This window comes from Macaca mulatta, chromosome 3, assembly GCF_049350105.2.
Source record: "Macaca mulatta isolate MMU2019108-1 chromosome 3, T2T-MMU8v2.0, whole genome shotgun sequence".
Taxonomy (NCBI): domain Eukaryota; kingdom Metazoa; phylum Chordata; class Mammalia; order Primates; family Cercopithecidae; genus Macaca; species Macaca mulatta.
The window spans coordinates 49,412,769-49,439,338 of NC_133408.1; the positions used below are offsets into that span (position 1 = coordinate 49,412,769).

The 26,570-nt window shown below is 46.5% G+C and overlaps 1 protein-coding gene and 1 long non-coding RNA gene across 29 annotated transcripts in view; both read left to right on the plus strand.

Annotated features, from left to right (window-relative positions):
• CUX1 (cut like homeobox 1) overlaps positions 1-26,570 on the plus strand; it is a 472,306-nt gene that overhangs the window by 315,259 nt on the left and 130,477 nt on the right.
• Positions 1-26,570, plus strand: part of LOC144339774 (uncharacterized) — a 37,860-nt gene that overhangs the window by 9,460 nt on the left and 1,830 nt on the right. The window lies entirely within an intron of this gene.

Genomic DNA, 26,570 nt, shown 5'->3' on the forward strand with positions numbered 1-26,570 from the left:
ATGCTGCTGCTGAGCTGACAGGAGGCAGAGCTCAAGCAGTCATGAGAGCAATGGGGAGCAGCTGTAAATACAAACGAAGCTTCCCTCCTGCGGTGCATCTCCTGCTGTGCGGCCCAGTTCCTAACAGGCCACAGATGTGGCCCAGGGACTGGGGACCCCTGATCTATATAGTGCTTTCTTTTTTCTTTTTATGAGATAGGGTCTCACCCTGTCACCCAGGCTGCAGGGCAGTGACACTATCATAGCTTCCTGCAGCCTCCAACTCCTGGGCTCGAGAAATCCTCCTGCCTCAGCCTCCTGAGTAGCTGGGACTGCAGGTGTGTACCCCACGCCAGGCCGATTTTTGTGTTTTTTGTAGAGACAGGGTCTTGCCGTGTTGCCCAGGCTGGTTTTGAACTCCTGGGCTCAAACAATCCTCCTACCTTGGCCTCCCAAAGTGCAGGGTGGGATTATAGGCGTGAGATACTTCGCCCAAACTCGTCTGTTTTTTACCAGTGGCATAGACTGATAACATGATTTTGATTTCTAGGGGTTTTTTTTTTTTTAACACCTGACATGTTGTAAATATTTCTTGCTTATCATTAAATATGCTTCAGAAACACAGTGTACACTGCGTAACATTCCATCACGTAGGTGAGTCCTAAGACCCACTTGTTTCCCTGCTGTTCAGGAGCCTGATTTATTACACTGCTTTCGTTGCCCTACAGGTTTTAATCTGGGGAGCTTTGTCCCCCTTCTTTTTATGCCTTTATGTTCTGCCAGTGGCTGTGGCATCTTTTTCGTTTTTTTGTTGTTGTTGTTGTTTATTTTTTTGTTTCTTTTGAAATGCAGTCTTGCTCTGTCGCCCAGGCTATAGTGCTGCGGCATGATCTCGGCTCACTGCAACCTCCACCTCCCAGATTTAAGCGATTCTTCTGCCTCGGCCTCCCAAGTAGCTGGGACTACACGTATGTGCCACCACGCCCGGCAAATTTTTGTATTTTTAGTAGACAGGGTTTCGCCATGTTGGCCTGGCTGGTCTTGAACTCCTGACCTCAGGTGATCGGCCCGCCTCAGCCTCCAGAAGTGCTGGGAGTACAGGCCGGCTGTGGAATCTTGAGGTAGCCTCCCAAGGCCATCATCAGACAAGTGAGTTTGGAAGCCCAGAATTCTCCAAAGATTCACAGCAGCACTGGCACGGGGCCCGTGTTCCTAGGCTGCTGCTCTGTGATATTTGTAGACGTCTCTAATGAAAAGTCAGGGACAGTGGATGATGTGCACGGCTCAGAGACCCTTACTCTGGTCCCATCTGTCCCCAGGTGTGGCCCCACAAAGCCCCTCCCTCGGCCGCAGCACCGACCTCTCTAGTAAAATGAAAGGATCGGACCAAACGCCAGGCAGGACAGAGGAGCCGGCCCCTTTGTCAGCCTCTTGCATTTTCTTGCCCAGTTCTACTTCCCAGAGGCCTGGATCTCTGATACTGTCTCCCAGCGGGGCCTGTTTGTGGAGTGGCCTTCAGGCAGGGCTGCATCCAGGGCATGGGGCACAGCATGAGTCACTGTGGGAAGAACCTGGGTTGTAACATCATAAAGACCTGGGTTTAATTCCCGACTCCATGAATTATGTAACCTCAAGCAGGGCAGGAGTTTTCCTTACTCAGACCTCAGTATTTTCATAAGTGAAACAAAAGAATGCCTTGCCTCATCTGTAATCCCAGCACTTTGGGACATCAAGGCAGGTGGATCATTTGAGGCCAGGAGTTCAAGACCAGGCTGGGCAACATGACGAAACCCTGTCTTTACTAAAAATACAAAAATTTGCCAGGCGTGGTGGCAGGTGCTTGTAATTCTAGCTAGGAAGCTGAGGCAGAAGAATCACTTGAACTGGAGAGGTAGAGGTTGCAGTGAGCTGAGATTGTGCCATTGCACTCCAGCCTGGGCAACAGAGAGAGACTCTGTTTCAAAAAGAAAGAAAAGAATGCCACATTAGTGCCTGGCACAGGACCTCTATAAAGGGTGGCTGACATTGCTGCTGCTGCCTGCAAGGTGCCTGGCATCACTTGGCACATTTTAAAAAGGTCTGCTTACCTCCCCCTGCTCAAGGTGTCTTCCCACTCTTAAGAATTCTGAAACCCCGTCTCTACTAAAAAAATACAAAAAAAAAAACTAGCCGGGCGAGGTGGCGTGTGCTTGTAGTCCCAGCTACTCGGGAGGCTGAGGCAGGAGAATGGCGTAAACCCGGGAGGCGGAGCTTGCAGTGAGCCGAGATCGCACCACTGCACTCCAGCCTGGGCGACAGAGCGAGACTCCGTCTCAAAGAATTCTGTTGCTTTCCATGAAGAATTTATAAAAATCATTATCTGCACTGCAAGACCTGCTCATCCATATTAGCGTGCCACAGCTGGGGGACCCAGGTATAAGGCTTTGTTTCCCATCATCTTCCTCAGGGATCCTAAATTTTAAAATCTGCATTAGTCACCATTGAGGTACCACTAAATATGGTGGCCAGAAGTTCCAAGTTCAAACCATTGCACAACTGCAAATGCCTTCATAGACATGTCTCTAAAAAATCAACACCGGGACAAGGCACAGTGGCTCACCCCTGTAATCCCAACACTTTGGGAAGCCAAGATGGGCATATCACTTGAGGTCAAGAGTTCGAGACCAGCCTGGCCAACATGGTAAAACCTCGTCTCTACTAAAAATACAAAAATTATCCGGGCGTGGTGGTGGGCGCCTGTAAACCCAGCTACTCAGGAGACTGAGGCAGGAGAATGGCTTGAACCCAGGAGGCAGAGGCTACAGTGAGCCGAGATTGTGCCACTGTACTCCAGCCTGGGAAGCAGAGTGAGACTCCATCTCGAAGAAAAAATCAACACCAGAGGTTAATAATCTAGTAACTAACTGTCTTCTATGTGCCACATTTTTGCAAGATCCAAGTTTTAAAGTGAGAACAAGCTGTTCGGTCCCCTCCCAGCTGACCGTGACACCGAGGTGGTGGCCCACGTTGGAGATCTGGCTCCATCTGGCTTGGAGAATTTGGGGCACCCTGGGCTGGTGTGAAACAAATTAAAAGAGGTGCCAAACAGCCAGGCACCCAGCAAGGATGCCCAGGGCTCTTGTTTGGGGATTTCATTAAAAAAACTTTTTGGAACCCGCCTCAAAGAATGAAAAGTTTCCTATAGGAAGGCAGGAGCCAGGGAGATAATTGAACTCATTGATTTCCTTCACGGCTTGTTTGCCCTTTCATTCTCTTCCCGAGGTGCTATTTGTTGAGGAATGTCTCCAATTGCCAGAAAGACAGTGGGGTGTCTCATATTTCCTCGCCACCTCTCCTGAGTTCTAAGGCAAGCCTGCAATATGAATTTTTAATGCCGAGCTTTATGGCATCACTCCTGCACAGCCCGAATGCATCGCTCTCCTGAGCCTTCAGATTTAATGCTCCAATGAACAGAGCAAAGACTGGGGCATTCAACATCAGTGAGAATTAACCCCCAAATGACCACGCCAGTGCCCTCTGATTTTCCTAAAGGGAGTTGGGAAAAAATAAAATAAAAATTATGTAATGTTGGCCAGGTGAGGTGGCTCACACCTGTAACCTCATCACTTTGGGAGCTGAGATGGGCGGATCACCTGAGGTCAGGAGTTTGAGACCAGCCTGGCCAACATGGCAAAACCCCATCTCTACTAAAAGCACAAAAATTAGCTGGGCATGGTGACAGGAGCTTGTAATCCCAGCTACTTGGGAGGCTGAGGCAGGAGAATCGCTTGAACCCAGGAGGCAGAGGTTGCAGTGAGCTGAAATCACACCACTGCACTCCAGCCTGGGCAATAGAGCAAGACTCCATCTTACAAAAAAAATTATGTAGTGTTGAGAATCCTTGCTATCAAAATAGCCTGAAGCACAAAAGCACAGCTTATTCTTTAAATTTTATGGAATAGCCTATATTTTTACCTTTTCACTTCTTCTAAGTTGGACGACGTGTGGTTCGATGCATTTCTGTGATCTTCCCACCCTTAAAAAAAAAAAAAATCTCTGCAGGCCGGGAGTGGTGGCTCACACCTGTAATCCCAGCACTTTGGGAGACTGAGATGGGCAGATTGCCTGAGATCAGGAGTTCGAGACCGGCCTGGCCAACATGTTGAAACCCCGTCTCTACTGAAAATACGAAAATTAGCCAGGCGTGGTGGCGCATGCCTGTAGTCCCAGCTACTGAGAAAGCTGAAGCAGCGAGATCGTGCCACTACATTTCAGCCTGGTCTACAGAGTGAGACTACGTCTCAAAAAAAAAAAAAAAAAACTCTCCAATTTGTAGGATTTTAATGAATATATAGATGACCAGCTGCTGTGCGGTTTCCATGGAAAGCCCAAATGTAATTAGAAATCCAATTTCCGATGGATTTTTCCAATGGAAAAAGGACCAGTTGTGTTAAGTGGCTAATTCTTTTTGTACGCAGATGGTTGATTGTCATTTTCTTAGAGTAGCTTTCTGAATTTTTGCAGACATCAAAACTAAGAAAAAGTTGTATATAAAAATTGCTCTGAGCCTGGCGCAGTGGCTTACGCCTGTAATCCCAACACTTTGGGAGGCCGAGACGGGCGGATCATGAGGTCAGGAGATCGAGACCATCCTGGCTAACACGGTGAAACCCCGTCTCTACTAAAAATACAAAAAAAAAATTAGCCGGGTGCAGTGGCGGGCACCTGTAGTCCCAGCTACACGGGAGGCTGAGGCAGGAGAATGGCGTGAACCCGGGAGGCGGAGCTTGCAATGAGCCAAGATTGCACCACTGCACTCCAGCCTGGGCGACAGAGCAAGACTCCCGTCTCAAAAAAAAAAAAATTGCTCAATTGTCCAGGCGCGGTGGTTCATGCCTGTAATCCTGACACTTTGGGAAACCGAGGTGAGAGGGTCGTTTGAGGCCAGGAATTCAAAACCAACCTGGGCAAAACAGCGAGACATAATTTCTATTAAAGAAAAAAGTTTGAAAATAAAAGTTCCTCAAATTTAAGTACATTAAAGAAGGACAGAGTCTTTAGTAAATGGTAGAATAACGGGCCAACTGTGTAGAAGCCAGTAGAATCAGAGCTGAGCCCCACGCAAAATAAAGTCTATTATTTATTCATTTATTTATTTAGAGACAGGGTCTTGCTGTCTCGCCCAGGCTGGAGTGCAGTGGCATGATCTCAGCTCACTGCAACCTCCGCCTCCCGGATTCAAGCAATTCTCCTGCCTCACCCTCCTTAGTAGCTGGGATTACGGGCATGCACTACCACACCTAGCCAATTTTTGTATTTTTAGTAAGGATAGGGTTTCACCATGTTGGCCAGGCTGGTCTCGAACTCCTGACCTCAAGTCATCCACCCACCTCTGCCTGCCAAAGTGTTGGGATTACAGGCGTGAGCCACCACACTCAGTTTAGATGTTTAAAACATTTAAATGTGACCAAAAAGAAACCGATAAAAACACTAGGAACAATTTTAGGTGGATATTTATACAATAAGGGGGTGGAAAAAAACTTTTTTTTTAAGCGTGATGCCAAAAGTAGAAATCACAAAGGGAAATTCAGAGCTTTGTGGAGATGGATGAGCGGGTAGATAGATGGATGGACGGATGGATCGGCAGATGGATTTAGACAGACTGGCAAAAATATTTGCAATGTATATAACAGAGAGAGAGTGTGTGTGTGTGTGTGTGTGTGTGTGTGCGCGCGCGCACGTGCGCGCGCCCTTACAGAGCAATAAAAAATTTCATTTCCCAATAGAAAAACCTCTATATTTTCAGTTTCTTACTAGACATTTCTACTATGAGTATCTCAAACTCAGATTACCTTGTTATTCTCCATAATTTCCCCCTTCCCTATAGTCAGCCCCCTTCTGCTTTTTTCCTCCGCCTGACCGTATCTGCTCCTCCTTCATTCCAGAAACTGAGGGTATTTCCTCACTCCTTTGTGAGCCCTCCTGTCTAATTCATGTTAGTTCCGCCTTCTTGCAACATTGTACATTCCCAACTTCATCACCACTCTCACTACTGTCATTTTAATTTGTTTTTCTTTCTTTTTTTTTTTTTTTTTTTTTTTGAGACAGGGTCTCTCTCTGTCACTTGCAGTGGCGAGATCTCAGCTCACTGCAACCTCTACTTCCCAGGTTCAAGTGATTCTCCTGCCTTAGCTTCCGGAATAGCTGGGATTACAGGCACCCGCCACCACACCTGGCTGATTTTTGTATTTTTAGTAGTGACGAGGTTCACCATGTTGGCCAGGCTGGTCGCGAACTCCTGACCTCAAGGGATTCACCTGCCTCAGCCTCCCAAAGTGCTGGGATTATAGGCGTGAGCCATCGCACTCAACCTTAATTTGTTTTTCATCTCTTGGTCTCACTTCAAGATCTTCCGAACTTGACCCTCTGCCACCAGTTTCTCCCTGGACAAAACCACCCTCCAAGCATCTGCTAAAATTATCTTTCTAAAATATGTCTGATCCTGCTAAAACCTGTCCCGCTTAAAATCTCTCCGTGGCGCGCTCTCTCATCTCTAAGGGAAAGTCCAAATCCACAGCGTGATGCACAAGGCACTTTGGGAGGCAGCCCTGCCTTCCCAGCCTCATCTTAAGCCAACTCGAACTCCACCGTACTGTAGAATCCCAGGCCTTTCTTTCCCCAGCTCACCTTGCAGCCAGTTCCACCTTTCCTGACAAGCAGATCCTGCCCTGCCTTGCCTGCTCCTGTGCCCACACTTACCTGCTCTGGTGAAAGAAGGCACTGGTATCCCTCATTCTAGGGGCTCTTCATGTGGAGTCTATAGAGAGAACCCAGGGGCTTCATGAAGTGGACCCAGAAAAAAAATATGTCTTTTTTTTTTTTTTTTTTTGAGATAGAGTCTCGCCCTGTCACCCAGGCTGGAGTGCAGTGATGCGATTGCGGCTCACTGCAACCTCTGCCTCCCGGATTCAAGCGGTTCTCCTGCCTCAGCCTCCCAAGTAGCTGAGACCACAGGCACGTGCCACCACGCCCAGCTGGTTTTTGTAGTTTTTAGTAGAGATGGGGTTTCACCATGTTGGCCAGGCTGGTCTTGAGCTCCTGACCTCATGATCCATCTGCCTCCACCTCCCAAAGTGCTGGGATTACAGGCATAAGCCACCGTGCCCAGCCTAGAAGATACATCTTTATTTCCATCAGTGTCTAACTGCAATGTAGCATTTCCTTCCATTGCAAATGAAGCCCCCACACCGGGGTAATTGCAAACCTGTGACCTCATTGCGAGTGGAAATTATAGAGGCTTTCACATCTCATTCCCATTGTTGCAGAGATCACAAACACTGTTTGGATTCATCACTGCTTCAAAATGTCAGTGGTTCTTAGATTTGTTATTTAGTGCAACAGTAAAGAACAGTTGTTCCTATATCACAAATCTGGTTTTAAAAAAAGATTGTCCTGGCGTGGTGGCTCACGCCTGTAATCACAGCACCTTGGGAGGCCAAGGTGGGCGGATCACTTGAGGTCAGGCATTTGAGGGCAGTCTGGCCAACATGGTAAAACCTCATCCCTACTAAAAGTTTAAAAAATTAGCTGGGCGTGGTGGTGGGTGCCTGTAATCCCAGCTACTCAGGTGGCTGAGGCAGGAGAATCGCTTGAACCTGGGAGGCAGAGGTTGCAGTTAGCCGAGATCGCACCATTGCACTTCAGCCTGGGCAGCAGGGCTAGACTCAGTCTCAAAAAAAATAAAAAATAAAAAAAAATGTAATAACTGAACTTCAAAATAATTGTTTTCCTTGGTCTTTAAAACACAATTTGACTTGTGTCCTATAATGGCCTCATGGACTTACATCTTTAAAACATTCTGAATAGACGCCTGTATTCTTTACAAGACTTCCAGAGGGGACCATGGCAGAGGAAAGGTTAAGCATCTGCATCAGATTGATAGAGTCTTGAGGGCTGTGGCCGGATCCTCCTCCGTCTTTCCCCCACCACCACTTTGCACAGTGCCACTTTATACCACATGACTTTTTATTTGTTTGTTTTGAGACAGGATCCAGCTCTGTTGCCCAGACTGGAATGCAGTGGCGCAATCACGACTCACTGCAGCCTTAACCTCCTGGGCTCAAGTGATCCTCCCACCTCAGCCTCCTGAGTAGCTGGGACTATAGGCAAGTGCTACCACACCCAGCCGATTCTTTTTATTTTTAAAGATGGGGTCTCACTGTGTTGCCCAGGCTGGTCTCGAACTCCTGGGTTCAAGCGATCCTCCCACCTCTGCCTTCCAAAGTGCTGGGATTCCAGACAGGAGTCACAGCGCCAGGTCCCTATTTATTTTACTCTCTGTGTGTTTCCTTATATCCTGTTAAAATGGGTACAGTGGAAACTGGGCAGTAATTCTACATGTATTCTGGATTTTAGCTACTCACATTTATGATTACTTCTACCTATCAGTTAATTGCTTTTCACTCAAGTTTTAGAGATTTTCACTGTGCAAAACAATCATATATAGTTGGCACTTGAATAACACAGGGGTTAGAGGCACTGACCCCCCACACAGTGAAACATCCAAGTATAATTTTTGACTCCTCAAAAGCTTCACTGACAGCCTGCTGGTGACCGGAAGCCTTACCAGTTGTATGTTATATATAGTATCCTTCCAATAAAGTAAGGTAGGGAAAAGAAAATGTTAAGAAATCCTAAGGAAGAGAAAACACACTTTCTGTTCATCAAGTGGAAGTGGATCATCAAAAAGATCTTCATCCCCGTTGTCTTCACATCAAGTAGGCCAAGGAAGAGGAGGGTTGGTCTCGCTGTCTCGGGTGACAGCAGAGGAGGAGGTGGAGGAGGTGGGAGGGGAGCCAGACACACTCGGTGTAATTTTACTGAAAAATATTCAAGTTGAAGTGGAACCATACTGTTCAGACCCATATTCAAGGGTCAACTCGTGTGTGTGTGTGTGTGTGTGTGTGTGTGTGTGTGTGTGTGTGTGTGTGTGTACATACAAAAATTATACATATAAATAAGATGGGTCCCATCAATCTTATCCTTAATCATTTCTAATATGGTTTCAGTGAGAGAAAATAGTCTTTTCAGGCCAGGCACGGTGGCTTATGCCTGTAATTCCAGCACTTTGGGAGGCCTAGGCAGGTGGATCACTTGAGGTCACGAGTTCAAGAGCAGCCTAGCCAACATGGTGTAAACCCATCTCTACTCTAAATACAAAAATTACCCCAGTGTGGTGGCGCATGCCTATAGTCCCAGTTACTTGGGAAGCTGAGGCAGAAGAATCCTTGAACCTGGGAGGTGGAGGTTACAGTGAGCTGAGATCACGCCACTACACACCAGCCTGGGAGACAGAGCGAGACTCCATCTCAAAAAAAAAAAGGAAAATGGTCTTTTCTCCTCCATCCATTTTCTTATTTTTCAATGATTTATTGTATCTTTAACTTGTCTGAAGTTTATTATAGCATATAGAGTAATATTTGACGCTGTTTGTTATTCTTTAATACTCAGTTTGCCCAATAGTATTGATGATTTCTTCCCCCAATGTATAATATCTGACAAATCTGGCATAATTACATAAACATCTGGATTTCTGTCGATAATTTCATTCTATCAGTCTACTTTTTCGCTCTAATAAGTGCCACACTCTTGATGAAGTCTCCTTGTTTTCTATTTCAATATCTTGTATAGCCAGTTTACTATTGTTGGTTTTAGTTTAAAAAACAACAACACAACAACCTTTAGTATTTTGGTCACCTATTTTTTCTGTATGCATCTCATCATTTTACCAACTCCTTTTTTTTTTTTTTTTTTTTTTTTTGAGACAGAGTCTCGCTCTGTCACCCATGCTGGAGTGCAGTGGCGTGATCTCGACTCGCTGCAACCTCCACCTCCCAGGTTCAAGTGACTCTCCTGCCTAAGCCTCCCCAGTAGCTGGGATTACAGGCACCCACCACCATGCCCAGCTAATTTTTGCATTTTTAGTGGAAACAGGGTTTCACCATGTTGGTCAAGCTGTTCTCATGATCTGCCCACCTCGGCCTCTCAAAGTGCTGGGATTACAGGCGTGAGCCACCGTGCCTGGCCATTTTACCAACTTTTATAAATTAACTTGGGAGAGAAATGTATGTTTCTTTGTATTTAATGCAACTGCACATAAGATATGTATCATTCGCTTCCTTTGCTCCAAGCATTTTATAATCCGATTTTTCTACAGATGGAATTTATACTATGTTATTTTAATTCCCACGTGCTTCTATGTTTTTCCCTGTTGTAAATGAGATAGATCTTTTATTTCATTTTGTGGATGTTTATTACTGCTATAGGGGAGTTTGTTATTTTCTTGTGTTTGCAAAGAAGCATAGGACTTTGCTGAACCCTTGATTGTCCTAGCCCATTTGCTCAAGTGAATGCCTTGGATTTGGGGAGCATGGAACTGCATTACCTACAAGTAGCGAATGTGCACCCTTTGTGACATTGAGAACCTCTGATCCTCTTCTTTCATTCCTGTTTTCAGAAGGAGCATTCTGTTACAGCTCTGGGAAGAATCGTGGAGGCTCTTGGTTTAAGCCTGTGTCCTTTTCCATGTTAACCAAATGCTCCAGTGATTTCCCCTCTGTAAACTGAACTGTGACCTGGTTTCTAGATTCCATGGGATCAAAGCCCCACAACTGTGTTAGATCCTCCTAGTGGGGTAGTTTTCTATTAGGTCTGTGCAAAAGTAAATGCAGTTTTTGCCATTAAAAGTAATGGCAGGTCAGGTGTGGTGGCTCACACCTGTAATCCCAGCACTTTGGGAAGCTGAGGCAGGCGGATCACCTGAGGTCACAAGTTCAAGACATGGCCAACATGGCAAAACCCTGTCTCTACTAAAAATACAAAAATTAGCTGGGCGTGATGGTGGATGCCTATAATCCCAGCTACTTGGGAGGCTGAGGCACGAGAATTGCTTGAACCTGGGAGGTAGAGGTTACAGTGAGCCGAGATCGCGCCACTACACTCCAACCTGGGCGAGAAGAGCAAATCTCTGTCAAAAAAAAAAGTAATGGCAAAACCGCAATTAGTTTTGCACCAACCTAACAGTAGGATTACACTTTTGTATAGTACATTTCATTCCATTTTTCTTTTACATATTTTATGGATTTTCTTGCTTGATTATTTAAGACAAGTTGAAGCTTATGTTTCTATGTACTTATGTTTCTATGAAACTTAAGCTTATGTTTCTATGTTTCTAGCATTTCTTATTTCTCCCTAACGTTATTATGCTACATAAAATATTGATTAGTCTGGCTTCAAACCTTACCTTAATTAGCCTTTTAAAAAAATCTAGTTGTCCAAGTGCACTGGCTCACACCTGTAACTTCAACACTTTGGGAGGCCAAGGCAGAAGGGTCACTTGAGCCCAGGAATTGGAGACCAGCCTGGGCAATGTAGTGAGATCTTCTCTCTAAAAAAATTAAAAATTAGCATGGTGGTGCTTACTGTAGTCTTAGCTACTTGGGAGACTGAGGAGGGAGGACTGCTTGAGCCCAGGAGGTCAAGGTTGCAGAGAGCCAAAATTGTGCCACTGCACCCCAGCCTGGGCAACAAAGTGAGATCCTGTCTCCAAAAACAAAAAATCTAGTTAATCGTTGCCTTTTTACTCAAAATGTGTTTCTACCATTTTTTTTATTTTTTAAAAAAATATGTATTTTATTGTTATGGGTCAATTTGGCCTAATTACATTTACTGATCTAACTCTTAACTGAAATTTCTCTTTACTGTTGAATTGTTGATCCTTTTCTTTTTTCTAATTCACAGTATCTCTGTCCTAGGCTTTCTGATCTATTTAAGGAAGATTGAGTGAACAGCCTAATTGACCCTCTGAATGTCCCCTGAGCCTTCTAATCAGCCCTGCCTTGAGCCTCCTCTTGTAACTGAAATTCACTTTCTGATGCAGAACCATTGAGCCCTTCTGAAACCTTTTCAAAACTATATATTTAAATTTTCTTATCAAACTGTACTGTTATTAGATCACATGTCTAGCATAGCAGCAAATTATGCTTCATTATATTAACCTTGCCACTTCCCTCTACAATGAGACCCGATCTTTTATAAAATACTCTGGACCTACAAATTCCTGCTGGTGAATTCTTTAAAGTTATCTGGATTTTCGACGATTGTCTACTCCCTTTACAAAGCAGCTGCTGTTTAACAGGATTATCCATTAGTGGTGCGAATCCTTTATTCCCTAGCATATGGTAAATATTTTTCACCAACTTGAGGTATGCCACGTAGATCCCGCGGGGTTTACACACATAGACAAAGGCGTTCTTCTCATCACATTGTTTTAAACAGTACAGCTGCCATTTTAACTTTCACTAGACCTCAGAAATGTATCAGCTGGGCCGGGCACAGTGGGTCATACCTGTAATCTCAGCACTTTGGGAGATCGAGGCAGGTGGATCATTTGAGGTCAGGAGTTTGAGACCAGCCTGGCCAACATGGAGAAACCCCATCTCTACTAAAAGTACAAAAATTAGCTGGGCGTGGTGGCACGCACCTGTAATTCCAGCTACTCGGGAGGCTGAGGCCTGAGAAGTGCTTGAACCCAGGAGGCAGGGGCTGCAGTGAGCCGAGATTGTGCCGCTACACTCCAGCCTGGGCAACACAGAGAGATTACATCTTAAAAAAACAAAGAAAGGTATCAGCTTGACACCCAGGGTCCTTCTGTAAGTTAAAACCTGGGAAATGCCCTACCCTGGCATTTGTAAAGTGGCTGAATCCAGTTTCCTGTCCAGAATTACAATGACATTGTATTAATACATTGATAGTCAAAAGCATAGCTAAGCTGAGAGGCTGGTTATTGGATATACATCTTCCTAGTGGAGAGATTAGTACCACCTGAAACAGCTTTTGGCTTGTCCGATAAGACTCCTTTCCAGCCAGGCATGGTGGCCTACACCTGTAATCACAGCACTTTGGGAGACCAAGCTGGGAGGACTGCCTGAGCACAGAAATTCGAGACAGGCTGGGCAACATAGCAAGAACTCATCTCCACTAAAAATTAAAAACCCTTTCCAAAATGATTTTTTGTTGTTGTTGTTGAGACAGAGTCTCGCTCTGTCACCCAGGCTAGAGTGCAGTGGCACGGTCTCGGCTCACCGCAAGCTCTGCCTCCCGGGTTTACGTCATTCTCCTGCCTCAGCCTCCCGAGTAGCTGGGACTACAGGCACCCGCCACCACGCCTAGCTAATTTTTTGTTTTTTAGTAGAGACAGGGTTTCACCATGTTAGCCAGGATGGTCTCAATCTCCTGACCTCGTGATCCACCCGCCTTGACCTCCCAAAGTACTGGGATTACAGGCATGAGCCACCGCGCCTGGCCGAATTTTTTTTTTAAGACAGGGTCTTGATCTGTCACCCAGACAGTAGTGCAATGGCACAGTCATAGCTCACTGCAGCCTCGAACTCCTGGGATCAAGCGATCTTCCTGCCTCACCATCTTAAGTGGCTGGTTCTACAGGGGCATGCCAGCACACCCAGATTTTTTTTTTTTTTTTTTTTTTAATTTATTGTAGAGACGGAATCTTGCTACATTGCCCAGGCTGGTCTCAGGCTCTTGGCCTCAAACGATCCTCCCACCTGAGCCTCCCAAAGTCCTGGGATTACAGGTCTATTCCACTCTGCTCAGTCCAAAACAAATTCTATAACCAAACCAGAAAAGTTGTTTTTTGTTTAGCTTTTTACCTTGAAACTTTCATTACCCCTACTTCCAACAAAGTATTTGAGGTGGATTGAATGCAACACAGAATCAATAAAGCTCTCAAGTAAAGTCTGAGATTTAAAGGGGGATAGCTCAGTGGGGAAGATAACTTCTAAGGCTTGGCTTTGAATAAAGCTCAGTTCTTCAGTAACCTGGTGTGACTAAGACACTTTCTACCTATGTGGGTTTTTTTTTCTTTTTGAGACGGAGTCTTGCTGTCACCCAGGCTGGAGTGCAGTGGCACGATCTCAGCTCACTGCAACTTCCACCTCCCGGGTTCAAGCAGTTCTCCTGCCTCAGCCTCCCGAATAGCTGGGACTACAGGCGCACACCGCCACGCCCAGCTAATTTTTTGTATTTTAGTAGAGACAGGGTTTCACCATGTTGCCCAGGCTGTTCTTGGACTCCTGAACTCAGGCAGTCCGCCCACCTCAGCCTCCCAAAGTGGTAGGATTACAGGCGTGAGCCACTGCGCCTGGCCTCTATGTGTTTTTTTTATTGTTAAGAGTTCGAGGCTGGGTGCAGTGGCTCACACCTGTAATCCCAGCACTTTGGGAGGCCGAGGCGGGAGGATCACTTGAGGTCAGGAGTTCAAGATCAGCCTGGCCAACATAGCGAAACCCCATCTCTACTAAAAATACAAAAAATATTTAGCTGAGCATGGTGGTGCATGCCTGTAATCACAGCTGTTGGGGCGGTTAGGGTAGGAGAATCTCTTGACCTCAGGAGGCAGAGGTTGCGGTGAGCCAAGATCATGCCACTGCACTCCAGCCTGGGGGATGCAGCGAGACTTTGTCTCAAAAAAAAAAAAAAAAAAAAAAACTAATATTACTATGCCACCCTGATACACTGTTTGCTTGGCTAGGAGGGAAAACTTCTTGTTGCAATTAACCTTTCTATTTTCTTCACTACGTCTAGTATTGTGAACTTCCTTTGTGGTATTTTAGTGATTAGACAGGATGGAGGGCGTTCTTAAAGATTCATGGCCAAATCCGATGATGTCAGAGTGAAGGGAACGGACGGTCTTCATGGGGCCAGCAAGTCTGGCCCCATCTGAATTGTTTGTCTAACACTTCACACGCAGAATAGGAACCGCTGAATTATTCATTTTCAAGTTGCCCTAAAAAAGGTACTTAGCCTGCCGAAAGGCAGACTTTCGGTGCCAGCGGGAGGAAGAGGAAGGATGCTGTCTTTCCTATGAACGTTCTCATGCCTCCACTGCCTGGGTCTTCAGTTTCGCTTCCCAGCCCTGCGGGGTCTGGGAAACCACCAGCTAACTTAAGTGCAAGGCAATTAAGCGGGGAGGGAATTGTGGACAAATCTGTAGAGACTCTGAAGCCACAGGTGAGCCAAGCATTGACTTTACTGGGGAAAGAGCAGGTGGAAGAAGGTTGAAGGAGCTTGGGTTGGTCAGAAGGTGCCAGGATTTGGGACCTGAGCCAGGGAGGTTGGCCCAGGAAGTGGGCTTGGGCTTGGGGATGGGGAAGGAAAGAAAGCTGAGAGCAATAAGTAGTATGCAATCAGAAATTTTTTAATTCTTAGTTTTAGCTTCTCTGCCACCAAACCTTCTCTTTCTTTTCTTTTCTTTTTTTTTTTTTTTTTTTCTTTGAGATAGGCTCTTACTCTATTGCCCAGGCTATGGTGCAGTGGCATAATCTTGGCTCACTTCAAACCTCCGTCTCCCGGGTTCAAGTGATTCTCCACCTCAGCCTGCTGAGTAGCTGGGATTACAGGTGCATGCCACCACTCCCAGCTAATTTTTTTTTTTTTTTTTTTTTTTTTTTTTTTTTAGTAGAGATGGAGTTTCTCCATGTTGGTCAGGCTGGTCTTGAACTCCTGACCTCAAGTGATCCACCCGCCTCAGCCTCCCAAAGTGCTAGGATTACAGGTGTGAGCCATCATGCCCAACCCCAGTCTTTTCTTAACAGTTCCTACCACGCAGTACTTAGGGGAGAAAGTCATTAGAAACGCACTTGGGATGAAAGCCTGGGGTTTTAGTAGAGACAGGTTGCCCACCATGCCCTTGAGCCCATGCACCACTGATCCGCCGTGTGCCTCAGCTTCCCCACCCATGAAATCCTAGCAGTCTTCCCCTGTAGGTCTGCATTACTCCCCTATGGTGTATCTTTTGTGCAGCTCAGGAGGCGGGTGAGAGAGAGAAGCCCACGTCTTGCCCAAAATACGATTTGGCGCATTCTTGGGCAGTGTCTGTTGGAGCTACAGGCGGGACGCTTACAGGTGAAGTAAACCAGGAAAGGCAAACAGAACCTGAAAGGTGGTTCTGAAGGAAAGAATGCAGAAATTGGGCAAGCAGTACTCCCACCAGTAGGAAGGTTTGCTGGCAAAGTTTCACGCTAAAATGTGAAGGAGACTATTAAAAACAATGGGGATAGATGATGGAACAGCAGCCCTTCCTAAACCACCTTTAAAAGTCTGAAACTAGGGCCAGGTGTGGTAGCTCACACCTGTAAGCCCAGCTACTTGGGAGGCTGAGGCAGGAGGATCACTTGAGCCCAGGAATTCGAGGCTGCAGTGAGCCATGATAGTACCACTGCACTCCAGCCTGGGCAACAGTGCAAGACCCTGTCTCTACAAAAAATAAATTAGCCAGGTGTGATGGTGCACACCTGTAGTCCCAGGTATTCAGGGGATCGAGACAGGTGGATCACTTGAAGACAGGAGTTCAAGACCAGCCTGGCCAACATAGCAAGACCTCGTTTTTACAAAAAATTTAAAAATTAGCAGGTGTGGTGATGCACACTTGTAGTCCCAGCTACTTGGGAGGCTGAGGCAGGAGGATCTCTTGAGCCCATGAGTTCAAGGCTGCAGTGACCCATGATCAAACCACTGCACTCCAGCCTGGGCAACAGAGCAAGATCCATCTATTAAGAAAAAAAAAGTAATAATAAAAACAAACAAATCTGAAAGTAAAGAAGAAACAACTGGTACCCATTTCCGGCTGGGTTGCTGTCTACCCGTGATTCCTGGCACAGTTGGGGCAAGTCCCCGGAGTGCAGGAGCCATGTTGCCTGCATCTTTGTAACTGTCCCATGGCCAGGGGGCTCAATGGATGGCAGACTGCTGGCCCACCATGTCAACAGCAGGAACTTGTGCCTCCGTTTCCTCCATCGCCTAAGTGTAGGCCTCTCACCACGACAGTTCCCTTCCTGGGTCAGATGATACTTGGGGGGGTCCCTTCCAGAATTCATTTTCTTCCCATTCTCTGTTCTTGGCTAACAGTCTTTTTCTGTTTTTATGAGACAGTCTCACTCTGTCGCCCAAACTGGAGTGCAGAGGCGCGATCCCAGCCCACTGCAGTCTCCAACTCCTGGGCTCAAACGATCCACCCACATCAGTCTCCAAAGTAGCTGGAACCACAAGTGCATACCACCACACCCAGCTAATTTTTGTATTAATGTTTTGTAGAGACAGAGCTTCACCATGTTGCCCAGGCTGGTCTCGCACTCCTGGGCTCAAGCGATCCTCCCAACTTGGCCTCCCAAAGTACTGGGATTACAGGTGTGAGTCACTGCGCCTGGCCCAGTCTTTTTCTATGTCAAGAAAAAAAAAAAATACATATGGCGTATTATTTTTTAAAGTCACATTCTTCTTACAGAGATGTGCTCTTTGTGTACATTTTTTCCCCCTTGACAAGTGAGCAGATAAGACGCTGGGAAGGTAACTGTCTTGACTAAAGTTAGAGTCTGGCATCAGGCAGACTGCACAGGATGGCCACTTCTTTTTTTGCTTTTTTGTTTTGTTTTGTTTCATGTTTTTTGTTTGAGATGGAGTCGCACTCTGTCTCGCCGAGACTGGAGCGCGCTGCTGCGATCTTGGCTCACTGCAGCCTCCACCTCCTGGGTTCAAGCGATCCTCCTGTCTCAGACTCCTGAGTAGCTGGAATTACAGGCATACACCACCACACCTGGCCAATTTTGTATTTTTAGTAGAGACGGAGTTTCACAATGTTGGCCAGGTTGGTCTCGAACTCCTGATCTCAGGTGATCCACCTGCCTCAGCCTCCCAAAGTGCTGGGGTTACAGGCATGAACCACTGCGCCTGGCCAGGACAACCACTTCTAATCCGTATTCTTTCCACAGCCACAGCTACTCAGCGCCCTTTAGATTCTCCTTCTTCTTGAGTATTTTAATGTCTTGCTTATCACCTTGTTTCATTGCAGATGGAATAGTAACAGTCAGCATCAGTGCACGCTTTACAATTAATGAGTGATGATGGAGGGATACCCGACTACTGTAATGCTCTTAACTGTTTTTATGGTCTTACGGGTTTTTTGTTTACGTTTCCAACCTACATGTGGCCTGGTGCCAGCATCTTCCGTTCATGGCCCATCCCGTCTCACCTGTCCCCTCTCCTGTTTTGACTTGAAGCTACTCCCAGAATCCTTTCATTCCCTTTCTAAACATTTTAACACACATATCCTCACAAGAAGGACTTTCTTTTTTTAATATAGTCACAGTGCAATTAGCACATTCAAAAATAATTTTTCACCTGGAGTCCCAGCAACTCAGGAGGCTGAGGTGGGAGGATTGTTTGAGCCCAGGAGGTTGGGGCTGCAGTGAGCTATGATCACAGCACTACACTGCAGCCTGGGTGACAAAGTGAGACCCTGTCTCAAAAAAATAGTAAAAATAATACTCTTAATAATTTTTTAATATGATCAGGTAAATCTAGCCAGTTTTGAAATTTCTAGTTGCCCCCAAACTTCATAAATGGTTTTATTTTCTAAAATTATTTTAATTTAGGCTGGGCGCAATGGCTCACGCCTGTAATCCCAGCACTTTGGGAGGCCGAGGTGGGTGGATAACTTGAGGTTAGGAGCTTGAGAACTGCCTGGCTAACATGGCAAAAAAAAAAAAACACAAAAATTAACTGGGCATGGTGGCGCACACCTGTAGTCCCAGCTACTCAGGAGGCTGAGGCAGTGGAATCACCTGAATGGGGAGGCAGAGGTTGCAGTGAGCTGAGATCACACCACTGCACTCCAGCCTGGGCAACAGAGCAAGACACTGTCTTTAAAAAAAAAAAAAAATTGAACTTGGATTCAAGTAAGATCCACACGTTGCAGTTGGCTGGTGTGTTTTTAAGTCTTGGTCATTGTATAGATTCCCTCTTCGTTGCTTTTTCTTTTCCTTGCAATGTATTTATGCCAGAAATGGGGTCATTTGTCCAGAAAAGATTCCTCACCCCACCCCACCGCGCTGCTGAGATTTTACTGATTGCCTCCCCCAAATAGTTTATCATGCTCCTCTGTCCTCACGCTTTCCTGTAAATCTAGAAGCTTGATCAGATTTGGGCTAGAAGTTTTTGGCCAAAAACCACTTCGTGGGTGGTTGCGATGATCTCCTGATGGTCTCAGGTACTGGAAGTGAGCTCTCACCAGAAGAGAAAGGTCCTGACTTTCATACACCATCATGAGGAATCCAGGCATGGAGCTTGGTGGTTTACAAAACCTTTTCCTTTCTCTCTGTGTTCTTGTTTTATCCTCATGCCACTTTCTTTGAATTTCATGGCTTCTTCTGTATAGGTGACTGTCCAGCTCAGAAATCTGTCCAAGGTCAAACAACTGAAAGACAATGGGAGGGCTGGGCACGGGGGCTCACGCCTGTAATCCTAACACTTTGGGAGGCCGAGGTGGGTGGATCACCTGAGGTCAGGAGTTCAAGACCAGCCTGACCAACATGGTGAAACCCTGCCTCTACTAAAAATACAAAAATTAGCTGCGCGTGGTGGTGGGCACCCATAATCCCAGCTACTCATGAGACTGAGGAAGGAGAATTGCTTGAATCTGGGAGGCGGAGGTTGCAGTGAGTTGAGATCGTGCCGTTGCACTCCAACCTGGACGATAGAGCGAGACTCCATCTCAAAGATAAATAAATAAAAATTTTTGGAAAATAAAAATGCAGCGGAGAAGAATTCCAACCCATTTTCCGCCAGCCACACACTGTTCTCTAGAGCACAGTTTTCCTAATTTCACTTGATTTTAAAAAACAAAGGAACCTCCATGCCCAGCCCGCTCCCCACTTCTTTGGGTAGAGCAGGGCTGTTAGAACTCTAGAGAAATGCAGGAAGCAGCTGCCGATGAACCCAGATGCTCATCCCTGGAGGCACTGTGCGGTCTCAGGAGCAGTAGCCGAATGAATTATGCAATATCATAGCCTCATTCCCTGGGCCACAGCTGTCCCATGTTCCCTGCCTAGAGATGACTGAAGCCCGAGTGACAGTCACAGACTGTTCTTGATCATGCTGAGGGTCACACACTCTGGTGAGCACCCAGCTGGCCAGAGCTGTGCTATTGGTTTGGCAGAGGTAGAAAGTTGACCCCGCACGTGCCGTGGAAGGTCATTTCGTTCACTTCATCAGCTATACTCGGACTGAGCTAAAGGAAGATTTTATTGAAATTCGTTTCCCATGAACAAGTCAACTAAATAGTGGGGCAGGAAGGGAAATTTTCTTCCCATTTGGGATTGAAAAGATGAGGCTGAACCAAACTTGTTTTTACGTTTGTTTGTTTGTTTGTTTTAAAAAAAAAAAAAAAAAAAACGGAGTCTCGCTCTGTCGCCCAGGCTGGAGTGTAGTGGTGTGATCTCGGCCCACTGCAACTTCCACCTCCCAGGTTGAAGCAATTCTCCCACCTCAGTCTCCTTAGTAGCTGGGATTACAGGCGCATGCCACCACACCCAGCTAATTTTTGTATTTTTAGTAGAGTCGGGATTTCACCATGTTGGCCAGGCTGGTCTCAAACTCCTGAATTCAAGTGATCCATCCGCCTCAGCTTCCCAAAGTGCTTGGGATTACATGTGTGAGCCATCATGCCTGACCTAAACTTGTTTTTAATTGTTACTGTTGTATCATTTAAATTAATATAATGGTAATCTACAGAAAACAAATCGTGGTTAATTTCTGAGCAGGCAGAGGTGACATCCTGGCCGTTTAACTGTCTCTCAGCACAGTGTTACTTCCAGCAAAAATGAAAACTGCTATTTCCAGAAGGTTATCTGGAGGGATAAAGCTTCACAGGCTGGACCGACTCTCCGTCCAGGCCCTTGACTGGGGAGGGGTGGGGCCACCCTGGAGTGTGACACATTTGATCCGGGGCTTGGAAGATGCAAGATGGCTTCATCCTCCCCTCTACTCCTGCCAAAGCAGAGGTGGTTTAACCTTGGGTGGAAAACGAAAGATAGGGCGAGTCGTGCAGATGAGGGCTGCCAAGAAAACCTTTCCCTGAGAAACACTCTCTCCTCCCCTCCTCCCCTTCCCCATCAGCCTCCGTGTCTTCAGTCCCGACCTGGTTCACAGATCCGTGTTGGGCACAGGGATGAGTGATGAGTGGTGAGCCGGGCCGCCTAGTTCTGTACTCCAGGACCTCACAGTCCAGTGGACAAAAAGAAGCCTAATTCTGTGTCTTTCTATACTTCTCCCCAAAGGCTATTATTGCCTTGTTTTTCAAAGGCTCTGAAAAGCAAATCGTTTTCCTTCTGCCATAACATCTTGTAGGCTCTTTCCTTAAAAGTCATAGTTACAATTTGGCAAAAGAATTCTACCCTTTCTGCCCTTTAGGGCCGGGCGCGGTGGCTCAAGCCTGTAATCCCAGCACTTTGGGAGGCCGAGACGGGCGGATCACGAGGTCAGGAGATCGAGACCATCCTGGCTAACACGGTGAAACCCCGTCTCTACTAAAAAAAATACAAAAAATTAGCCGGGCGAGGTGGTGGGCGCCTGTAGTCCCAGCTACTCGGGAGGCTGAGGCAGGAGAATGGCGTGAACCCGGGAGGCGGAGCTTGCAGTGAGCAGAGATCCGGCCACCGCACTCCAGCCTGGGTGACAGAGTGAGACTCCGTCTCAAAAAAAAAAAAAAAAAAAAAAGTCATAGTTACAATTTGGCAAAAGAATTCTACCCTTTCTGCCCTTTAGAATACTAGCCAGTGAATGGCTGTCTGTCAAGAGGAGAGGGGACCTCAGATATCACAGGTGTCGTTAATTTGCATATTTGGGCCAGTGCAGTGGTTCGTGTCTGTCATCCCAGCACTTTGGGAGGCCGAGGTGGGTGGATCACTGGAGATCAGGAGTTCGAGACCAGCCTGGCCAACATGATGAAACCCGGTCTCTACTAAAAAAAAAAAAATAGAAAAATTAGCCGGACATGGTGGCGCATGCCTGTACTCCCAGCTACTCGGGAGGCTGAGGCAGACGGAGGTTGCAGTGAACTGAGATCGTGCCACTGCACTCCAGCCTGGGTGACAGAGCGAGACTCTGTCTCAAAAATAAATAAATAAATAAATTTGCATATTTGGTCAACCAGTATTTTGCAAGTACCTGCTGTGTCCTCTGGAACTCTGGCAGTGGATAAGCGGTAATCAGTATATGAACAAGAGACTTTGAGATGGGAATAGATGCAACAGAAACTAAATGAATGGACCATGGAGAGTGGGGCTGTGGAGAGGCCTCTCAGAGGAGGGCCAGGAGGGCTGAGACCTGGAGTGGCTTCCTAGGCCTCAAGAGGGGACAAGCATGGCGCTTCCAAGGAACAGAACAGGACGAAAGAGGCCGGGCACGGTGGCTCATACCTGTGATCCTAACACCTTGGGAGGCCAAGGCAGGCAGATGACCTGAGGTCAAGAGTTCGAGATCAGCCTGACCCACATGGTGAAACCTCGTCTCTAGTAAAAATACAAAAATTAGCCGGGCGTGGTGGCGCACACCTGTAGTCCCAGCTACTGGGGAGGCTGAGGCACTAGAATCACTTGAACCTCGAAGGCAAAGGTTGCAGTGAGCTGAGATTGTACCAGTGCACTCCAACTTGGGCAACAGACTGAGACTGCATATCAAAAAAAAAAAAAAAAAAAAAAAGGAAATACCCATCTTTTATTAAAAAATCGTAATAAAATAGGAATATAGTTAGGTATTTCATTAATAAATGTGTATATATATAATTACATATGTGTTATATATAACTACATATTAATGTATGTATTATATATATAAAGCCAAAATTCAGCAACATGGCTTCATGGTGAGCCATTAGATCTGGTACCCACGTATCAGTCAGGCCCTAAACCAGGATTCTCTTATATTTAAGATAGTTCTGGAAGCACTGGTCAGTTCAGTTGTCCAAGAGAAAGACGAAGATTTTGGATTTGGGGGGAACAGATGGTGTTTGGTTACATGAATAAGTTCTTGAGTGGTGGTTTGTGAGATTTAGGTGCACCCATCACCTGAGCAGTATACGCTCCACCCAATTTATAGTCTTTTTTCCCTCACCCCCCTCCCACCCTTTCCCCCCGAGTCCCCAAAGTCTTTTGCATCCTCATAGCTTAGCTCCCACTTATGAGTGTAGACCATGCAGTGTTTGGTTTTCCATTCCTGAGTTACTTCACTTAGAATAATAGTCTTCAATCCCATGCAGGTTGCTGTGAATGTCATTCACTCATTCCTTTTTAGGGCTGACTAGTGTTCTATCGTGAAATAAGATTAAAAGGGAGTGGGAAGAGACTCTGCCGTCTTTATTTGCAGATGTGGTCACGGGATGCCACGCAACCCCGAGAGAGCCATTGAAAAGTTGTTACAAAATTGAACAGGCTTCCGTTCCCCTGTGGCCTCTTTCTCTCGACGGCTGTACCTCCCTCTGCCCCTGAGTCCCCTGCTCAGTAACTGTGTCCTTATCCTCCAGGGTACAGACTGGATGTCCCCTACTCCGGGATACTGTTTCTCCTGGTGTCTGCAGAGGCCCTGTGCCCCTTTCTGAGGTGTCACTGTGCTGAATCGCTGGTGGCTGCCATCTCCCTGCACCTCCCACTGGGTAGACAGGAGGGGGGTCCCTGTCCACCCACCCATGCCCCGTATATCCCTGCTGAACTCCCAGGACGTGCAGGGTGTACTCCTGTGTGCTAGCAAGAAGGCAGTGCCAGCACCACTATGCCATTGCCCACTCATCCCCTGGGACATTTGTTTCCCTTGGGTGTGGTTCATGGTAGGTGCCCCATGGGCGTTATTGGTGGGAGACCACCCTCTCTCGGTCTGAGCTGGGCCTATCGCCATCAGGGCATAACAGCCACAGCATGTGCCTTGGCTGGGAGTAATCTCGCCCTGGCTCGCATAAGACTGCAAGTAGACCAGCCCTTCCTCTCCGGAAGATCAGGCGTTTGTGCTCCGATCAGCTTTTCCTATGGGCTTGTCCCCCACTCCTTCCCCAACTCTTTGACCCCCCGAGTTAAGGGGATTCCAGACACAGAGCCAAGTGACCTTCCTCAAGAGCCTGGCCCTGCCTCCACCGCTTCAGCAACCTGCTCTTTCTGAGTGAGGTCCAGGGAGCCCCACCTCTGTCCCCTTCCTCTACCCCCTGTGCTAAGGAAGCCTCACCTGTGGTGTAGGTTGTCTTGAGAAATGACCCCCCTTAAGGACAGAGCAGGTCATCACGTGCAACCCTGGGGTGGAAGAGGAGAGTTCACTGGATCAAACCTAACAGGAGCTTTTCTGTTAAAGCAGGAGGAATTCATCTGTAGATATTTCTTCTTTCAATGCCAAAGGACTTTGTCATCTGGTATTGAGACTATTGGTGTTCTTTCTTTTTCTCTCTTTTCTTTCTTTTTTTCTTTCTTTTGTTTTTGTTTTTGTTTTTGTTTTTGTTTTTGTTTTTTTGAGACAGGGTCTTGCTCTGGTGCCCAGGGTGGAGTGCAGTGGCACGATCTCAGCTCACTGCAACCTCCACATCCCGGGTTCAAGCGATTCTCCCTCCTCAGCCTTCCGAGTAGCTGGGATTACAGGCACCCGCCACCATGCCCGGCTAATACTTGTATTTTTAGTAGAGACAGGGTTTCATCATGTTAACCAGGCTGGTTTCAAACTCCTGGTCTCAAGTGATCCACCACCTCGGTCTCCCAAAGTGCTGGGATTTCAGGCGTGAGCCATCGGGCTGGGCCGAGACTATTGGCTTATGAATCGAGTCTAAGAAGATACACTGGTCTTTGAAGTCCGCTGTGTATGTTTTTCCAACTGCCTTGTAGATATACTTTGTTTTAAACAGCTCCTGATGTCAGCGTGCTTATTTGGGTATTGAAATATGCACCAACACCGTGCCCCAATGCCACGCTTTAGCCCCCAGGAGGCTCGCGTGAAAGTAAATACTAGAGTTTCTAGCATGGATATAATTTCCCTTCCATCGACCTTGACCATGTCCTTTTCAGTTCCTCATAAAAACAGTGTTAGCCCAGAGAATACCCTGAAATGATCTGTAGGGAACTGATTGAATGAACTACATATTCTAGGCCAAACTGAAATTATTCGCTATTTGAAGTCAGAGCCCAGCATAATACCAGGCAGGTTAATAGATCAGTGGAAGCTGTTTTGTCAGCTCATAAAAAGGTGAGAGAACTAAATTTTTATAATAAATCATTTTGCTGAGCAAACAATATGTGCGGTTATTACGGACTTTGGAAAATAAATGATTTTAGACCAATGTCAGGCTGCAGATACTGATGTGGTTAGTTGAGCCTTCAGCATGAAGAGAATGAAAAATCTTTGGAATACTGTTGACACTCACACCATGAAACCACATGCCATTTAATTCATTACTGCGCTTCCAAGGTTGCATTTACAGTTGTGGTATTAACCCCTGGGCATTTTCGTATTACTTATTGCAGACAGTTTGTCAGGCGGGATTAATTCGGTGGGGGGAGGGAGCAGTTTGGAGAGAAAGTGGATGATTAAGACTAGGGTGGGGCCAGGTGCGTTGGCTCAGGACTGTAATCCCAGCACTTTGGGAGGCCGAGGCAGGCAGATCACCTGAGGTCAGGAGTTCGAGACCAGCCTGGCCAACACAGTGAAACCCCATCTCTACTAAAAATACAAAAATTAGCCGGACGTGGTGGTGCATGCCTGTAATCCCAGCTACTTGGGAGGCAGAGGCAGGGAGAATTGCTTAAACCCGGGAGATTTCAGTGAGCCGAGATCACACCATTACACTCCAGCCTAAGCAACAACAGCGAAATTCCATCTCAAAAAATACAAATACAAATACAAAAATTAGCTATGATTGGGTACGCCTGTAATTCCAGCTACTTGGGAGGCTGAGGCAGGAGAGCCGCTTGAACCGGGAGGGCGGAGGCTACAGTGAGTTGAGTTTGTGCTACTGCACTCCAGCTGGGCAACAGAACAAGACTCTGTCTCAAAAACAAAAAAACAAAAAAACAAAAAACTGGTTGGGAGATGCCTCAAGGCAGGACCCGCCTCCTTGGTCCTGGTCTGCAAACACTGATGGCCCCACTTCGCATCTTCCAAAGCCCCGATCACACTTAGCTAGTTGTGTTTTCCTTTCGGCTTTTAAAAAAGAATACCTCCTTAGAAAAATTAATAACGGACCAGGCACAGTGGCTCATGGCTGTAATTTCAGCACTCTGGGAAACCAGTGCAGGAGGATCGCTTCAGGCCATGAGTTCAAGACCAGCCTCGGCAACATAGCAGGATCAACCTTGTCTCTGCAAAAAAGAAAAAATTACCTAGGTGTGGTAGTGCATGCCTGTAGTCCTAGCTACTGTGGAGGCCAAGGCAGGAGGATTGTTTGAGCTCGGGAGTTTAAGACCAGCCTGGGCAACACTGTGAGACTCCTGTCTCTAAAAAACAAATTTTTCTTTTAAATTAGCTGGGCTTGGTGGTTCTCAACTGTAAGTCCTAGCTACTCGAGAGACTAGGGCAGGAGGATCACTTGAGCTCAGGACAAGAGTTGGAGACTGCAATGAGCTGTGATCACACCACTGCACTCCAGCCTGGGCGACGGAACTAAAAATATCACATCAAAAATAAAGAGTTGTCAGAAAAATGAATAACAAACATACAGACTTTTTTTTTTTTTTTTT